Source organism: Cuculus canorus, chromosome 14 (assembly GCF_017976375.1).
Source record: "Cuculus canorus isolate bCucCan1 chromosome 14, bCucCan1.pri, whole genome shotgun sequence".
In the NCBI taxonomy this organism is placed as follows: Eukaryota; Metazoa; Chordata; class Aves; order Cuculiformes; family Cuculidae; genus Cuculus; species Cuculus canorus.
In genome coordinates, this window is record NC_071414.1 from 14577651 (window position 1) to 14593165 (window position 15515).

General features: G+C 57.2%; 1 protein-coding gene across 3 annotated transcripts in view; it reads right to left on the minus strand.

Moving 5' to 3' along the window:
• Positions 1–14817, minus strand: part of SYNPO (synaptopodin) — a 36275-nt gene extending 21458 nt beyond the window's left edge. Inside the window, exons 1-3 of one of the 3 annotated variants that reach the window (XM_054079571.1) lie at positions 14655–14817; positions 8127–8313; positions 5919–7268 (exon numbers count right to left, since the gene is read on the minus strand). The gene's annotated coding sequence lies outside the window, so the exon portion shown is untranslated. Of the gene's footprint in view, positions 1–5918; positions 8314–14654 lie in introns of all 3 variants that reach the window. The other 2 variants (XM_054079570.1, XM_054079569.1) reach the window with 2 other exon arrangements.
• Positions 14818–15515: the final 698 nt, after the last annotated feature.

Here is a 15515-nt window from a genome sequence, read left to right on the forward strand (position 1 = left end):
GACGACCTTAAAGATCAAGCTCTGGGCTGATGGCGGCTGGGGGAAGGGGGGGAGAAGCCCAGCCCAGCCCCACTTCTATAAACTCATATGCTGAAGGCTGAATGATGAACCAGGGGCTCCTTTCAGCCCCGGGACACACGGAGCCAATGCGGCTGGCCAAGGAGGCAGAGCAGGGATGCTCCTGCCAGTTGGGTTCAAGCAGTCTGTGTGGCAGCACAGCACAGCTCTCCTCACAGCTGGCAGCACCGCAGCTGCAAAACAGACCCAAGCCATGTTGGAGAGAGCCAACTCGGTGAGCTGGGTACAGGCAGCTCCCGGCCCCGGGCTCCACACATCCCTGCGTGCCCTGGGCAGCTTGTCTTCATTATCCATCACGCGGGAACGGCTCCGGCTGCGCAGCCACAGGCTCGCCGGCACAGCAGGTCCCACACCCAAATTTCCCCACAGAGCTCCAGCAGCAGATGCCGGAGGGAAGGCTGGCACGACTGTGCCTTCACACCTTTCCCAAGCAATACCACCGACCATTTGCTGGAGGGGGAATGATGAATTTTCACTAATTAAACAAAATCCCATTCCTGGAGGTGAGCACGGTGGGGATGGGGTCACCCCCAGCTGTCAGAGACCCCACTGTTTTGCCAGAAACTTGCCTGGATGAGGAGGGCAGGGGAACCTCCTGCAGTAGGGTTGGGGCTCACCCCACAGCCACATTGATGCTGGTGAGCTCAGATTCAGCAGACATAAAACACACCCCATTAAGTAGGCAGAAAAACCCACAGGGGCTCGAAATGCCAGTTTAAGCAACCTCTGAGTATTCAGAGCTGCCTGAGCTGGGGTGACTGACAGCCAGAGCATCTCAGTTGTCCTGGGTCCAAGGGCTGCTGAGATTCCTGAGCCACTGCCTGATTTCACAGCCATGTTCACCGCTGTCACATCCTCCCTGCTTTCCCCAAGCAGACAAACGAAGGGCCATGACCTGGGGCTGCAGGGATCACAGCACGAGACCTTCCCACACGTAGATGCAAGGTCAATGGCAGAGCCAAGTGGCTCGACTGAGGTTTGCCGAGCCTCAGTAGCCCCATCCTCTCCACTGTTACAGCCCCACTGCAGGCATTCCTGAAGCCTGGAGGAGAAGGACGGGAATGGGATGGTGCTTCTAGGAGAGGAAGAGCTGCTCCCTGCCAGCTCCCGCACCCACAGCCCTGGCCAGTCCCTCCATCCCTAGCTCTGATCCCAGAGAGACAGGACAGTACCCAAGAGGAAAGATGGATGCACACAGCCTAGGGATCTCCAGGACAAGGATAATGGACATTTTAGCAGCTCAGTGAGAAGACAAGGACTAAGTACCCCCAAGCGCAGAGTGTGGCCCCTCCACACCCCATGGGCAGCTCTCAGGGACAGTCTATGAGAAACAAAGAGCAACATGGGGAAGGGGTTGTTTTCTTTCCAGCCCAGGAAAGCAGCCAAACCCCAGCACATGCCTGTTCCCAGGCCTTGGCCCCAGTGGCACAGTGGGCTGCTGGCCTTGGAACATGAGGTTTGCTCCCATCCGGCTCACCCGAGGCTGCAAGCCCAGTCGCAGCAGGCAGGGTGGGGGCAGGCGAGGCAGGAGGGCAGCGCTGCAGCTCGGCCGGGCTGCTGGGGTCCCCAAGGCCAGGGCATGGCCACCAGCCATCGGTCCTCAGAGCGGTCCCCATGCGATTCGTAATGCAGAGGGAAATGGGCAGGAGGTGGAAGAGGAAGGGTGCGACTGTAAAGTGTTTAGGATGGGGCTATGCTTGTGTGAGCGACAGAAGCAGTGTGTGTGTGTGTGTGTGTCTGTGTCTGTATGTGTGTCTGTGCAGCGTGCTCAGCAGTCTGGCTCTTGGTCTGGCAAAAGTGCTTGTGCAGTAGGAATAAACACGCCGAGGACACATCCAAGCCAGTGCAAACAGCCCCTGACCAAGCTCTCTCCCAACCCTCTGTTTTCTTTCTCCGCTTTTCCTCTCCTCTCTTAACCCCTTCGGCAGCCGGAGGGACCAGTGCCGGCAACCCAGGGAGCTGCTTAAGCCAAACCCTGTGAACCCCTCCAGATCCGGCTGTGAGGAATATCTGTCCATGTGAGGGGACATGGATGGTGTGCCCAGCTCCCTGCTAGGCATGGGATTGCCACAGTCTTCTTTCCCCTGCCTCGCATCTCCCCTCCAGTGCAGTCCCACGGCAGCTCATCCCCTGCCCAGTGGCTCCAGGGACTCCTGGGGAAAGGGTTGCTCCCCCCTTCCAAATCCCAAGCCCACCCCAGCCAAGGGCAGGCTGGATGCTGGCAGGGAGGCACCCTGTCCCAGGCAGGACCGAGGAGCCAAGAGAGCCCCCGGTGTGGGGAAAACATCCCAGGAGTCACAGGGAAGCCCATCTCCACCATCCACTCTACCCGGAGGCCCCTCCGTCCTGGGCTTTGCTGATGCTGTGCCAGAGGAAATGTTCTGTGACACTGCTCTGTCCCCATGCTGTCCCTGGCCAGCACACTGCTGGGATGGCCACGGAGTCCAGGGCAGGTCCAGTAAGCCCAGAGATGCTCATAGTAGGCACACTTACCTCTTTCCCCTTCCTCTTTCTCCTACAGGGAAGCAAAGCTTTCTGCTCTCCATGTGCTCCAACCAAGCCCGGGGGGGTCAAGCCCACGGTCCCCTCTTCATGCCTGGACCCCAGGGTCCCAGCCAAGAGCTGAGGACCAGCGGCGAGCGGGTCTCCTGCACTGCTCTCCTCCAGCCGCTCCGCGCAGGGCAGGGTGTACTGGGGGGAGAGGGGCGGGAGGAGGGGAGTGGGGAAATGAAACTTTAATAGCACAGAGCCCCTTTTGTTTCCCAGCATATGGGATATTTCATACATGCTGAAGGCATTAACCACCTATATTCTTCAAGCGCTCGCTGGGAGCACGGCTGCGTGCTCGGCTCTGGGGCACGGTGTCTGTCCTGAGGGGCTGGAGGCAACAGCAATTGGCCTCTGTGCCCCAGCACCCCTCCCCGCAGGGAGAAAAAACTTCATTACAGCCTAGAAAACTGCTTGGCTCCACCAGGATCATCCCCCCTGCATGATTTTGTCCCTCAAAAAGAACAGCTACCCCCTGTGATTATGAGGCCAGGAAAGGGGTGTCCCTGTTTTGGGGACATGCTGAGTGTCCCTGCAGTGAAGGGTAAGGAACTGGCCCCACAAGTGAGACCACAAACAGCTCAGGGACGTGGCAGAGCCACGTGGTCCCTTAGAGCTGTGATTAACATTGGCAGAGAGGGGTTGGGGAGAGCTGGCACTGTGTTCCCCCCAGCCCACAGCCTGAGGATGTGAGAGCATCCCCAGGAGGAAGGTGCCAGAAGATGGGGCTGACAAACATGCACACTGGAGCCTCATGCTGGTTTTCCCCTCCATTTCCCCCCTCCGTGGCACCCGGGGACAGACTGTTGTGTCTGTAAACCAGGGTGACACCACTTCTGCAAGCAGGGAAAGGGCACCTCCGGGTGCCCGGCAAGGAGGGTGGCTGGCATCGCTCCCTGCAGATCCCACCGGCCAGCTCAGTGTGGTATGGGGGCATCTCCTGCACCAGGACACTCCCTGGCATTGCACCCCTCCCTTATTCCCATAGAAGAGATGTTGGCTTCAACCTTCTGGGAAGAAGAGGACATCATCTGGTGGCAAACCTCTAAGCGGGGCTTGAGATGGAGGGCACTGTCGACATACTCCGTTTTCCCCAGACAGGGTGGACCCTCAGCACTGGGGGTTCTCAACCAAGCCCACCCTCTGCCCCAGCACCCACAGGGGCTCCCAAAGTGGGTTCCCTTTCCCCAGGCCTTATGTTTTCAGCTGGCCAGGGTGTGGAGAAGCACCAGCGCAGCTCAGCTAGGTGAAGGGATGAGTTGTCCGTTGCACAAGGGCACAGATCAGCCCGTCCCCGAGCCCTCAGCCCTGTGTCATGCAGCATACCCGGTAAATCGGTACTTTGTCCGGTGTTTATCCAGTCACACTCTAATTTGAAATAAAAAACACAGCCTGTAAAAGACCTTTATAGCTCTTCAGAGCTCGTAAACCTGCAGCACCGGTGGATGGGGACCAGCTGATTGGGGGCCGCTAGGAAAATTTATTGCAGGTTTTGGTAAGTTAAACATTACGGCTCTGTGAGCCCCCAGGCTGGGTTTGCTGAGCAGCTCCCAGCGGCGGGGATGGAACAAGGGATGCTTTATTGGGCAAGGGAAGGGGAGGGCTTGTAGGTCTCACCCAGGCCCACATCTAACATCAACCTGGTTTTAGACTGGCTCATTTTTAAGGCAAGGCAGGGTTTGAGCAGCCTGGATCCATCCTCATGCCAGGGCTTTTGGACACAGGGCTGCATCAAGTCCTTATGAGCATCCCTGGTCCGATGGTGACTGGGTCTGTGCTGGCACGTCCCGATGCCCTGGCTCCCAGCTCAGCGGGTGACCTCACGCCGAGCTCTGCCGTGGGGCAGGAAGAGCTGGGACGGGGCAGCTGAGCTTGTCGTGGGAGTCAGGAGAATTTGGAGAGAATGAGAGGAAGCAGCCAGGGTGGGGAGCGTGCGAGGGAAGGCGGGTAGCGGCAGAGAAGGCATTTTTTCCTTGCCAGTGTCTTGGCTGCTTCGGTGTGAACTGCTATAAATTTGCTCCTTATCTCTTGGACCATTTAATGTTTTTATGAAAAGAAAATAGTCTGCAGGAAAAAAAAAAAAAAGAAGGCTGATAAAATATCCCTTTGGCGTTGGGAGGAATGTTAAATGTTTCTAATCAGTGGGGTCTGGGGCTCAGGGCGCTCCCAGGGCTGGCAGGGAGCTGGGAAGTTACGGAGACGGGGCAGTGGCTGGAGAAGGCTGGCCCAGCACCCTCCCAGGGGAGGAATGTTGGTATCTGCACCCCTGGGTGCCCCTCACACTGTGAGAGGGGATGGGGAGGGCTGCGCCGGGGACGCGGTGAGGGATGGCAGTGGCTGTAGCTGGGACGGCTCCAGACACGCTGCCTCACAGGCTCTGACATCTCACAAATTAAACCAAATACTGCCAGAAAGTATAAAAAGTGGGCATCCAGGGGTAAATTAGCCACCCCGTGGGAATAAGGATATGGATCCAAATCCTTCTTGCCTGCTGCTCAGAGATGGGCAGGGCAGGAAGGGGCATGGGCTGTGCCAGAGACACACGCGTGGTTTTAGCACCTCTGGCACCCACAGCTCTCACCCATGCTTGTACCCGCAGAGAGGCCAGGATAGAGCCCTAAAAGCCCCACAGCGCTGGAAGCATCCTTCCCTGGGAGAGGTCCCACAGACAAGCCTCTCTTTTGATTCACAGCTGCAAAATTGAATCCTGCAGGAACTTCCCACTGCCAGCTTGGGGGTGGTGGCACAGAACACCCTTGGAGCATCCCTCCTGCCCCTGTGCTAACCATCCCTTTGCTCCCGCTGAGGATTGGGATGCAGGGCTGGGGCACTAACTCGCAGTCCTCAGACAAGAGCATAGCTCGCTGCAGGATCGGGCACTGTTTGGTTGCATTCCTATGACATTAGGGCACTGAATTATATCCAAAGAAGATTTCTTCCTTCCTCCAGGCAATGTGGCTGCCCTGGTCCCACACGTTGGTGCATCCCCAGCTGGGAGCATCCCTGCAGCGTGGCTCCCTGAAGGATTCCCCTGCCTGGCTGCCAGAGACACGGCACGGGGACGTGTGAGCCTCTGAGGCACAGCTTCATGCTGAGGCTGAAAAATAAACAAGCAAGCGAAAAAATGTCACTGCGAAGGAGATTTTCCAGGGTGGGAAAGAATGGTTAGTGCTAAACGTTTCATTTTATATTGCAAGAGATCAGAAAAGCCATTGCAAATGAAAAAAATCAAACCGTTGTCTTTCAATACACTCCTCATCCTAGTGTCCTCACACACCAACACACCCACATACCAGCTCTCCTGCCAGCTGCAGTCCCGGTCCAGCCGCGCCTGTTCCCAAGCAGCGTTTCTCCTTGGCCAGCTCCATATCCATGCATCCCACTTCCCTTGCCAGCCCTGCTCCCGCCATCCACATCCCCGCTCTGCAGGCAAACATATTTTCTTGCACATTCATCACGTGGAAATAGGATGTGCATTTCGGTGCCAAAACACGCACGGATGACTGCGCCAGCAGTGCCTGTACGGCTGCATGGAGCTGCTTGTGTTTTACTGGGTCACACAGTTGACTTTTGTGGGCAGATTTTGGCTGTACCTGGTGAGGAGGAGCCAGAAGCTGGCACTTGCTATAGACACCAACCTGCCAAAATTGGTGTCATGCCAGGTCTCTCACTCTTTGCTTGAACAACTGCCTGTGAGCCTCCTTTCACCTTTCTGTGGGGCATTTTCACATCTTTCAAAGCCAAAACAAATATATTTTGCAAAGGTGGGGGTTGCTTGGCTTGTGGCGTGGAGTGGCAACACCGCTGGCATCGTGGTGGCATCATGGGATGAGGATGGTGACTGTGCATCAGCCCTGGGTGCCCAGAATCCTCCTGCCACCCTGGGGCGGGGGGCACAAGGGTCCTCAGGTCTCACCCTGCCAAGATCCTGGCTGCGGCTCCTCAGGGGCTCCAGCACAGCCCCACCACTGCTGCCAATTTTCCTGCCCTCTGGAAGAACCCCCTGTCCTGCCGCCGTCTGCCTCTGACGCAGGCAGCTTCATTTCCAGACGGGCCATGCACCCCCCGAGCCCGAGCCAAAAGAAAGCCCCTTTGTTCTACTTGGCAAACGGGGCCGTGCTGCCAACTGACCCTACTGCCCCGCACCGACCTCCTCCACCCCAAAACACAGCCCTGCTGTCCCGTGGGGACAGGGGCAGCCCCCGATGCTGCCTCTCAGGTCAAGATCAATGCTCGGGGATGCTGGTATGGGTTGCAGAGGGTTCGTGCTCATGGAGCAGCTCTGCCTTGCCAGAAGGGATGGACAGACAGATGGAAGATTGCTTTACAGCTGAATCGCTCATCTCATGGTTGGTTGAGATGAGCAAACCATCACTGGGAAAGACCAGAACCGCTGAGCTTGCTGGCGTGGGATGGGGGAGTAGGGATGGCACTGAATTTGCTGCTGCTAATGAGAACCAGGAGGAGAGCCCAGCTTGACGCACACACCCCCCCACCCCATCCCTCCTCACCTCTTGGGGTCAGCTTGTGTTTTCTTAAGTGCTGATTGCCGAGAAATTGGAGGCTTGTGTGGTGGTGAGGTCTGATTAACTAACGGCTGGCCCAGGGCAGAGAGCCCCAACACCTCAGAACAGGGTTAAACGCTTGGAAGCAAAGAGAGGATGGGTTTAAGGTTTGGAAAGGGTTGGCAGGGGACCCTGGCACCTCGTACCCAGGCTGAGCAGGGTGCAGGATCCACAGGAAGCTGCCTGCCCTGATCCTTCTCCAGCAGGAGCATCCTGAGTGCACTGGGTTGGGAATGGCAGCAGCCAATCCAGCAGGGCTTGCCTTGGTTCAGGTTTGTGCACGGGAGAAGAACAGCAAGCCGCTGAGCTGGGGAGGAAACGAGCAGAAAAATGTGATAAACAGCTGTAAAACACAGCCCTGGCTCTGCGCTGCTCCCGCCGTCGCGGGTCGGCCGCTCAGACTGTTTATGGAAAGCCCAGTTTGCCGAGAAATCCATCTCCCGTTTCCTGTTGATCGCTGGAAGCCAAGGTCCACACTCAGCCAAGGGCTGCTGCTGCCCGCTCACGTCTCCCAGTAACACAGAGGAAGGGCTGAGCCCAGGTCAGCTCACGGGTCATCCCAGGGATGGGGGTGACAGCCCCGAGGAACTGAGAGCCATATGCCCCCAGGAGCAGATCAAAACTCTCAGGTGAGATGGGACATCACCAGCCCTTCTTAGACCACTGGACAAGAAGGGGGTAGGTGCTTTCCCTGGGGCTGCTCTGCACCAAGAGCTGCTGCGAGGGGGTGCAGGTGGGATGCTCGCACCCACCTGTGGAGATCTGGGGCTGGTAACATCCACCTGCTTCCAGCAACAACCCCTTCAGCCCTTGGTGCATGCAAGTATTCACCAAATACTTTGAGCTCCCTGGCTGGGGGCAAGTGACGGCCCCCGACTTCGCTCCCTCCCTCCTCCTCTCTTCCTACTTTGATCCCGCTCGCTGCCTAAATCAAACCCTGGTGGATGTGGAGTGATCCTGCTGCTCTGGTTAAGTTTGCTCAAGGCCAACACCATTGTTGCTTGAAGCCGTGCCGGACGAAAGTGGAGCCAAGCAGGGTCGGATCTGTGGATGCCGCGGATGCCGCCGCTGTTGGCTGAGTCATTGGCCGGAGGAGCCGTGTGAGGGACAGCCGGCTGCTGACCTGAAACCCAGAGGATTTTTTTCTCTGAATCACAGCAAGCAGGAAGGGGAAAAAGGGCTGGGGGAAGGGAGAAGCGCTAAGTGGGGCCAGGCTGCTCAAATCTCCACTCCTTCCAACTGTTCTGGAGGCAGACAAGGATAAGGCAGCAGCCAGGGTGATGGCAAGAGGCTGTGGAGAACTGGGACTGGGATGGTCACACCAGGGTCTGCAAAGAGAGGGGAAGGTGCTGAGAGAAGCCAGAGGGGCATATGCCCATGTTCTCGCTGCACTTGTCCCAGCTAATTCTTGGAGGAGAAGAAAGGAGGAAAAGAAACAGTGAGAGCCTCCCACACCCTCTGCCGGGTCTTCTCCCTGAGCTGCGGTCCCCATCCAAGGAGGAGACAGAGATGCTTGCCCTGCACATGGCTCATCCAGCCCCAAGTATGTGGTCAGATCCGAGACATCCCCCCAGGGACCATCACATCCCAGCATCCCCGGGGACGGGCAGATCTGGCTCCTGCTGGCCGGGGAGGGGTGGCTGCACCCCAAAAATCACTTCTGAGTGGTCACTTGTGGGAAACGATCCCACCTCATAGCCAGCCAGGACCGACCCTCCTCCTTCCTTCTCCCCCCGCCCCTCCTTCTGTTGCAATGCTGTCTCCCCCAAGCTGCTCAGCAGTAAGATAACTCAAGGGCTCCCAGGGCTGGGCTGTGTGGGTGGGAAGCTGAGCCCCCATCCCTCGGTCCTTCCCCAAACCCCCAGCAGCAATCACTGTTGCAGGAAAATCCTGTAGCCTTTCCATGGGGCTTCCCAGACCCCCCATCAACCCCAGCATGGGAACCAAGGGAGGGCTCCAGACCCCCAGACCCTCCCATCCCTGCCCCCCAGCAGCTCCCCATAAATGGGGAGGGCCCATCAGCCCAGATGGGGAGCGGGGTGGGGGGACACCATCACCCATGTGGTCACCAGCTGCTTGGAAATCTCTCCTTGGCTCTGGTTCATAAGTACAGATTTTTATAATTATTAGCCTTGGTAATTTACCGTAAAATATTTATTCTGGCTCATCGCGAGGCGTTTGATTCGTGTTGGGTCTGCATGGTTTTTGAGGGGTTGTGCAAAGGGAGGCACATGGCTTTGCAGGGCTGGATGCTCCCATCCTGTATAAATATCCCCGTGGCTGTGTGTGGCCCAGGGAAGAGACCCTGCTGGAAGCCCAGAGTGGAGGTCCAGCTCATTGTGCTGCTTCTCGCCCCCTCCCCACTGCAAACACCCCCAAACAGAGCCCTCCACACACCCATAGGCTTCACCCACCTTTGAGCCATGGGGGGCCCCCCTCCCAGCCCACCATAGAGGTCACCTGCATGGGGATGCACAACTGGGACCCCCCCCAGGGATGTCTGCTGTGAGAGCCAGCAGGTCTTGGCTCCAGCGGTGGTGACGCTGCACACTCCAGTGCGTCTGAGTCCACGTCGAGCAGGAGCCCAGCAACTACTCACCCAGTGTGGCCAAAATAAAGGGGCAGCTTCTGTCTGTCCTGTCCCTGCAAGCCATGAGGTGTCTGGGCTGTGTCAGTGGGTGAGCAGGATGGAGTGGGGAAGCCCCACTCTTACCCTTCTTCTTGTGAGGGAAAGGGGCAAAAGTTTTGGGCAGTTTCTGTGAGATGGATTTCCATGCCTCTCCCTGGCATAACATCCCCAGCTTAAGAAGGATATGGAACTGTTGGAATGAGCCAAGAGGAGGCTACAAGGATGATCTGAAGGCTGGAGCACCTCTGCTGTGAGGAAAGGCTGAGAGAGTTGGGGTTGTTCAGCCTGGAGAAGAAAAGTCTTTGGAAGACCTTAGAGCAGCTTCCAGTGCTAAAAGGAACTGCAGGAAAGCTGGGGAGGAACTTGTTCCATGGACATGGGGTGATAGACAAGCGGGAATGGCTTTGCATTGGAAGGGGGAAGATTTAGATTGGACATCAGGAAGGAATTCTTCACGCTGAGAGTGCGGAGGCCCTGGCACTGGCTGTCTGGGGAAGTGGTGGCTGCCCCATCCCTGGAGGTGTTCAAGCCCAGGTTGGGTGGGGCTTTGAACTGTAAGTCCAGTGGCAAGAGGAAACAGATGATCTTTAAGGTCCCTTCCAACCCCAACCATTCTATTATTCTATGATCTTGGCTCTCAAGGCTGCTGGCAGCATTGCTGTCCTGCTCAGCTCGCTCAGCTTGCCAGTCATGCCACGAGCCGCAGCTGGCAGGATGGGCAGTCAGAGCATCTTCTCGGTGGCCCTGGGGATTGTGTGTTGCAGGTGAGTGTGTGTCTGTGTGACAGTGGCATTGTATGTGGACAAGACCTGCCTGTCTCCTCTCTGCCGTGGGGTCTGGCTGTGGCACTGCATGGCACTCATCAGCCTTGCAGAATGTGAAGCAGGGGAGGACAGAAGCAATGCCCTGCTGGGGAGGGACAGTGGGGAGAAAGCATCCTGGCAAACCCAGGTGAGGGTGGTGGATGGAGGTGGCACAGAAGGACAAGGAGCTAGAAGGTCCTTAGAGGTGGCTGGGGTGAGCCCAGCATACCTGGATGGTTGGCTGTTTGTCTCTGACTGCAGAGAACGGCTGGGAAGATGGAAGATGAGGTGGGCTCTGCACCATGCTGAGCTCCCTGTGCAAGGAGGGGAAGATGTCCCTGAGCACCCTTCCCTGCCTGCCCCAATGCTGGGACTCATGTCCTGGCTCTCCAAGCCCCAGCAGCACCGGCAGCAGTGGCCCCATGATGTACAGGGAGGGACCAGCGGCGAAACTCAACCCAGATGTGCAACAGCAGGAAACCTTTTAACATTTCCTTCTGTGTCGAGAGCTGGAAAGCCCCCCTAGCAGACCTGGATCCTGAGCTTCTCTTCTCTTGCTCCCCAGGTGCCCTGCAAAGGGGCCCCAGACCTCGTCCCAGGAAGGGACGAGGACAGGAACTTGCTGGGGGTGCTCTGGGCAGCTCCAAGGTCCTCGGGGAAAGCAGCATCACTGCCCGGGATCAGCGGGCAGGGCAGAGGCAAGCAGCCTGTGACAAGGAGCATCCCAAAAGCAAGCTGTGCCCCAGCAAGCAAACAATGTTGAAGCCCTGCAGGGCTTAAAAACAGGAGGAAAAGTATTAAAATGGTTGAAACCTGTACATTATGTGGGTTGAGTTATACTTTTATGGCAACACTGGCCCCTCGGTGGTCACAATACGCTGTCACTGGCTTTTTGTCATTCCCTGAGCCCAGAGGACTTATATCTGCATTTGTGTGGCTAGAAGCTAAGTTTGCCGAAGGAAAAGCATCTTGTTGCCTTTCGCACACCCTCGACATCTCAAGCTCCATTTTACGTCTGCTTTTGCTTTTCTGCAGGACTTGGCATCACCTCACAGCCCTTTCTCATCCGAAAGCTGCCCCAAGCCTCCTGACCCAGCCTCGCTCCGCCTGCCTCCCAGCTGTCCCCTGCATTATTAAACCAGAAAGAACCATCTTATCAGCCCCTATCTCTTTCCACTCAGGCAAAACCCGCCTGGCTCTGGCTTCGCCAGCCAGCAGGACTCGCATTAGGAGCCAGAAGACACTGGGACACCCCTTCAGCGCTGCCCTTGCCGGTTCCAGCTCTGAGAAAGCCAGCGAGCACCAGTCCTCAGGGAACCCCATTGCTCGGCGAGCTGAAGTTGCCCCTCAAGTTCATTCCCCGCCTTGTCCCTGAGAAGCTTGGGAAGCAGCCCTGGCTCCCCTCAGGCTTAGAGCTGCTTCAACACCTGGTTTTAATAATAAACAGCGTGGGACGGGACAAAGGCGCCTTGTGGGAGGGCGGTGGGATGCAGGGCTGCTGGGGGGGCCGGCAGGTGGGGAAGCAAGGAGGACGTGGGGCTGGGATGAAAGGGCTGCTAAGGGGGACACCAGCCCGGGAGATTTGTGGGGCTGGAGGGGTCTGGCTCCCCGCAGAGCCCTGCAGGGTCACAGCCCCGAGCTGCCCATCACCACGTCTCCTCCACAAAACAAATACTACAAGCAGAACTGGGTTAGCTACAGCCACCGGAAAACCGGGATTAATGGAATTTGGTTATAAAACTATATTCCCGGATGGAAGAAACATCTTTTTGTCATCTGTCCTTTGACATTTCAAGTCTATTTTACATCTCCACCATTTTTCTGATTTAGGCTGTGACATTTAAATGGGCGATTTGTATTTACAGTCTTGGGCGTTGTAAATATCTCCTATACAAATGTCTTCTAATGTACAGAAGACATTCTACAGATTTGTATCTTCCAAACAAGACTTATCTGTGTTCACAGGAAAACACACAACTAAAAAAACATTCCTACAGACTTTGCAATCTTGGGACAGATGAACATATCGTAAAAATACACTGACATTTTTCAGACACCAGAATTTAGCATTATTTTATGGCAAAGTGTCACTTCAAAACAGCGAGAGGCATTAGAAGAGATATTTTGCATGGCTCTTATTCAAGGGCTTGGTGACCTGCACTGTCCCCCTCCCCGTCCTTAGGCATCAACTGCCCTCTGGTCACAGGTCCCAAGACAAGGATGCAGTAAGTGCCAGCGCTGGAGAGCCAAGGTCAGGTCCCAGGGACATGCAAAGGAACACGGCCCTCTGGTGGGGCCGGTACAGCCGCTGTCACCTCCCAGCACTGCTGGGTGACATTGCAAGGAAGCTTTTGGCTTCCTCAGATCCGACCTTCCCTAAGGTCCCACCACCACAGCAGGAGTCTGGCTGCAGCCAGAGCCCCACCAGCAGCACCTCTGCCACCTGCCCATCCATGTAGGTCCCAGCGTGTCACACCTGCACCCCAACTCCAGGACAATATCCCCCAGGAGGAGGTTCCCAGCCTGGAAAACAGTGAAACCATTGCTACTTTCGCAGCTCTGCTGTGGTGAGAAACACTTGCGTCATCTGGCTTTAAGCTCCAGCCATCTGGCTGGGGATGCCTTTCTCGGGGGGCTCCTCTGCAGTGGGTAAGTGCTGTTATTTATAGGGTCCAAACCCACCCTTGCTTCTCCCTGTGACAGAGCAATTTCCGTGGCCCTTCCCAACTCCCTCGCTAGGTTTTCAAAGCTGAGGTCCTGGACAGGTTTATGCTTGCCAGCCTGAGCCCCTTTCATCCTCTTTGAAGGAGAAGGAATAGGTCGACAGCTTAGTGAGGAGAGTCCCAGTGAGATTTCTCCACATGCCCCCAAAGCCTGCGTGGAGCCAGGAGACCCCAGCACCAGCACAGGGGGAGCTGGTCAGGGTGTACATGTACCCCAGCTACCAGCACTGCCACCTCAACCCCTGGCTGGACACCCTGCAAACCCCCCTTCATCCTCTCCTTCCCAGGGCTGGGTAAGCAATGGGGTTTTAAATCAAGCAAGGCTGATAAACTGGGAGCTCCAGTCCTGGCTTTCATGAGTTAGTGCCCACCCTGCTGTGTGGCACACCTGCCCTCTCTAGCAGCAAGTGGAGCTGCCGGAGGAGCTGGGAGCTGTAAATCATTTGCCCTTCCAGGCCTATAACCCTCACAAAGAGATCCCAGCAGGAACCTGGGATCTCTTCAGCCCACCCTGAACCATCTGATGGAGCTCTGGGAGCACAGCGCTGTGCCTCCAGCCCTCCTGCCAGAATCCCTGCCCTGCTGAGACCCGTGCCACACGGCCACCAGCTCGGACCTCAGCAGCAGGTGCCCTCACCGCCCCTCGGTTGGTGTCAATGCAATGTGGGTGGCTCTGTGTGGCTGTGGGGTGACAGCACATCACACACCAGCTGCACATGGGGAGCAGGACCACAGCCATTCCTCTGCTTCAGGAGGCACCTGCGAGGAGGATCCAGCCCCAGTTCTGGGCAGCAGTGCTGGAGACAGCGGAGAGGGACCACAGAAGCCACCTGCATTCCCAGTGAGAAGTTTCCCCATTGCCTATGGGCAGCACCACAGCCCTGTGCTCAGCCAGTGAGCCCTGCACCCTGCTGCCTGCATCCCTCCGTGCCCGCATCCCTCTGTGCCCTCCCGCTGGGCTGTGGTGTGCCCAGCACTGCCTGCCCCCGTGCACCCAGCAGTTTATCCACGTCCCTCCTGCAGCCAGGATTCACTGGCGCATCCCAAGCAGCCAGGGATGATACAAGACATGTTGGGGCACAGACACAGGATGTGTCAGGACGTGGATATGGGACGTGTCAGGGCACGGCTGATGAGTTGAGGTGCAGAGAGCAGCACCCGTGGCTGGACCTGACCCTCTAGCAGGAAAACCAGCCCTCACCACAGCCTTGCTCTCCCCTCCTGCCTGCAGGCTGGGTCTGGAGCAGCCTCCTGCTCAGCCCCGAGACCTTTGAGACCCCCAGAAGGCAGCTCCTTCCCACCCACTTACCTCGCAGCCCCCAGCCCTGGGGGCTCACAGCCGGCCAGGTGCAGCCTTGGGGTTTCCAGCAACTTTGGAAGATGAGGATGCCACAGGACATCCCCGGCTGGGGAGAGGGAGCAGCCTGAGGGCACAGCGGGGTTTGAGCCCCGAGTGGGGATGCTGGCCAGGGCTCTTGCTGCCACTCAACCTTTGGCCCTTGACCAGCCCAGCACTGATTTTGAAGAGTCTGCACATTTTCAGCAGACACAGAAGTTCAAAAACATCACCAGTGCCAACACGGGCCAAGGGTGAGGGGGATGGAGCCTTCCTCCTCCTCCATGGCTCTCCTGTGGCTGTGAGAGGGCAAAGCCACCCTCATCCTCCCAGGCACCCCAGAGGCCATTGCATGGGGCTGAGCTGTGCTCCTGGCACTGTTAATTAACAAGCAATTAACCCAGGGCTGAGCTGGGCAGCAGCTGGTCCCACCTGGGGCAGCCAGGCTGAGCCAGGGGTTTGCATATCGCCCAGAGCTGGAAGGGGACAATGAGGGCTGGAGGCCAGCACCGGGCAGGGGTCCCCCACTCCCTCCTGGGCTTGGGGGTCACCGAGAAGCAAACCATGGGGTGCATGGCCTGGATGGGCTCCAGCATGGTCAAAATCTCATAGAAATCACAGAATCAATCATAGGAAGGTTTGGATTGGAAGGGACCTCAAAGCCCATCCAGTTCCACCCCCTGCCATGGGCAGGGACATCTCCCACTGGATCAGGCTGCTCAAAGCCCCATCCGAACTGGCCTTTATTGAAAAAATATTAAACAATTCAAAGCCTCCTTGTCCCGTCAGGCAGCCCCGGGTGCACGGGCAGGCAGGCAGCCCCCGGCTCTCCCC